The sequence below is a fragment of the Aplysia californica genome, unplaced genomic scaffold (genome assembly GCF_000002075.1).
Source record: "Aplysia californica isolate F4 #8 unplaced genomic scaffold, AplCal3.0 scaffold00554, whole genome shotgun sequence".
In the NCBI taxonomy this organism is placed as follows: Eukaryota; Metazoa; Mollusca; class Gastropoda; order Aplysiida; family Aplysiidae; genus Aplysia; species Aplysia californica.
Window position 1 is genome coordinate 86,466 of NW_004797824.1, and position 3,422 is coordinate 89,887.

A 3,422-nucleotide genomic window follows, 5' to 3' on the forward strand; every position below is an offset into this window, starting at 1 on the left:
CTTTGATGACTCCTGGAAAATGGAAGAAATATTATTATTATGCCTTTTTGATCTCTGACGACCACATGATCAATAATTAAACACGCGAAAGATATTAATAATAATAATAATAATAATAATAATAATAATAATAATAATAATAATAATAACAATAATAATAACATTCTCAAGTATTGCAAAGTATTCCCAGTGAACAGAAAACTCTTTGATGACTCCTGGAAAATGGAAGAAATATTATTATTATGCCTTTTTGATCTCTGACGACCACATGATCAATAATTAAACACGCGAAAGATATAGGCACTCTGACAAAATGTATCGTTGTCACGCTTATCACTGAGGGGTCAGAAAGAGTCATAAGTAACAAGGTTTAATTAGACTGACTAATTAAAGGAGAGACAACCACTTTAGAAGAGTGTAGTAGTGTTGCTGTGCTTGTCTCTGATGCGTCAGAAGATCATGCAGAAAAATGTAACAACGATCGTGTCATCAGACAAGAACTGTACAGAGCAGATCGGCTGAATCACTTAATGAACTCACTTTTTATTGTTTTTGTTATCGCCAAACACTTCAAAAGGAGCAAAACCACATGAGAGCACATGTCAAGCACCTAATTAAACATTTCACAGATTCAGTTTTTCACCGTTGCTCGCAGAAGACGTGAGTTTGATTCTGAGAGTGGAAACGTCTTTTTAAAAATGTTTTTAAGACGTTATACCTCATTCAGCGTGGGTTGGCCCAAGCGGGCAGAGCCCAAGTAGCCGCTTTCAACATTACGTCTTTTTGGGGTTAAGGGTAGGTGGCTGTTAACATTTCTAACTTTGTTATTAACACATACAAGCATCATTCAGAGTGATCATAAAACACTCCAGGAGTTCAAAATGAAATTCAAATAGCAAAATATAATCTTTTTTTAAGGAATTTGAAAATATTTCATGTTTTTGGGGTACAGAAGCAATTTTGACTCAATCCGGCCCGCGCTCTCGTTTAATCAGTTTATTGACTAAAGTGCTTATATTTTCCCATAAGCACACTAACAATAAAATCTGTGATCCTAAATGGCCTTGTTTTGATACTTGAAACCTCTAAAGAGATATTGAGGATAACGTCATAGCTACTGCTTGACTCTGTTAATTTTCGCATTTTCCCATCAACTGAAGCACCTGAAACTGCATTTTTCAAAATCGGTGAGAGATATATGAAAAAGCACCTTTAAGATTACAGAAAATTCATTTTTACATAGTTAGGCCAAATATAAAAGAAATCCTCCACTTGAGTTTTAAATGAGAGTCCGGGCCGCAACCCATACCCCTTAATTTTTGTCGTTTTGAGAAAACTTGAAAAAACGTACAGATTTTGTTATAACTTTCTAACCAAAACAGGTAGGAGCATGAATTGAATTGTATAAAGACAATTAATCATTTCTCAATGTACCCAATTCTTTTATATTTAATTTTAAGAAAAATGTCACCCCAAAATACAGTAGGTAGTCATGCAACAGAGAGGTCAATTTAGTGGTAATATTAACTGAAAAGAAGAAAAATATAGAGAAATTTGTCAAAAACATGCAACTCCAGGTTACCAAAAGAGGAAAACACAGCCATAAATTGCAGAATGACTTCTTTATTCCTAATCAGTCCCTCTTCCTGGGCAGTAGAGACGTCTGCTGGTCCAATTTTCCTCCTCTAAAAGATGGTTCCTTTCCTGTTTTTCTAAGCTACACCCTCTATGGCAGTCTCTGCCCTCTATGTTTTGGTACAGTCCCTTCTGATGCCACTGTCCATGGTTCGGGCTGAGACCTGCAATTTTAGAAACGGCATAAACGTCTGGGTGCTAAGGGCCCCCAAATTCCAGTCAGCAGTAGTGATAGCAAAAGCTGCTTCTACTCTTGGTTTGGTCACACAGACCGTCTTAGGGCCCTTCAACCAGGTGTGAACTTATGGAAACTCCCATTCTATTTTTTTGTCACGCCAGGCACATACTTGATCTCCATTAGCTCATCTGTGGTGCACAGGCTTCATAAATGAGGGGGTTGGAGGTGGGTAGAAAGCCTTTCCTTGTGTGATGGTGCTGTGCTTCCTTGGCTGTAATGCCTTTTGTAAAAGTACAGTATAACACTGATAGCTCGAATTCGTTGCAACTGGCCTCGGTAGTTCGAGGCATCCGTAGTTCTAGGGATCTGTAGTTCAAAGGATATCTTTAAAAGATAAAGAAGTAAAAAAAACGGGACTGCAGGCACAGTTCTCCTGATGCATGCGTGATTTTGGGTCTTCTGTGTTTGACCTGTCTGTGTAATACTGTAAAAGCACAAGTTGTTTTCACTTGTAGGTGGGCATCTGTCATGATGTGGGTCTCCATCTGTGCTGGTGCTGTGAAGCAACGTGGCCACAACTGCTTCTTACATTAGCAGTGGAAAGAGTTGAACGACCCCAGAGGTTTTGTGTAATAGGACTGGAGACATCCGATCTCCTCCTGGTTGAAAAGAATAGAAGAGAAAAAAACCCTAGAAAAAACCCATAAGAATAAGGATTTAAGTGTTGTTATTATCATCTGCAGACAGAAGCTGGCAACGCATTCAATGGCAAAATTGTAATTGCAGACTAAAAACCCATTTAACACTCTATGCAGATGCCAAGCACAAGAATTCAGCTGATAAGAGTCCAATTTCATTTATAATAAAAAATAAAAAAGGACAAGAAAGCAGAATATTCAAACCCTGCAAAACTGCCACCCTATTATACTAGTCCAGCTTTCCACCAGGTTTTGCCAATGCACGAAAAGGAATGACTTTATAAACATAGGCTACTATTTGCCCCCTACCTGAAATGTAGCCTACTAATGTTAATTTTCCCCAAAACCCCTTCGCTCTTGGCCACCAGAGGTGCTGCGTGCACAGTCTATACAATGCACACTACACACCAGCGACTCAGCAACTGTGTACACCTAGCCTAGGGCCTAGTGATAATATCCCTTTCTACACTGACACACTTCTCTGAGTCTAAGAGTAAGTGAATGCATGAAGCACTTCGAGACTATAAGACGATGGGCATTAACCCCTTCATTACACAGGGTCAGTTTGTGCTCAGAATTTATTTTTATTTCCCCGTCAACGTAAACAATTCTATCACAAGGGGAAATAAGCAAACGCTATAATAATTCTCTCCCTTTCAACAAATTTATTGAATTCTAATAAACGTGGAAAAATGATATCAATAGGACGATATGAGACCAGGTCTTTTCATAGAAACTTTGAGGTTGTCAAGTATTAACAAATGGCTTAACATTTGTTGCCGACAGTCGTCAGTTATAATTAATCTCTGGTGATAAGGCATGATGGCGGCAATCTGGACAACCCATGGTACAATGGTGGTAGCTGTGTACATAAGTAGGGAGGTCGGCAGTAGTAAGAAGTATGGGGATTG

The 3,422-nt window shown here is 38.6% G+C and overlaps 1 long non-coding RNA gene across 1 annotated transcript in view; it reads right to left on the minus strand.

Annotated features, from left to right (window-relative positions):
- Positions 1–519: 519 nt before the first annotated feature.
- Positions 520–3,422, minus strand: part of LOC101857358 — a 9,682-nt gene continuing 6,779 nt past the window's right edge. Inside the window, exon 2 of the long non-coding RNA XR_220880.3 lies at positions 520–2,472. This is a non-coding gene — a long non-coding RNA (uncharacterized LOC101857358). The remainder of the gene's footprint in view (positions 2,473–3,422) is intronic.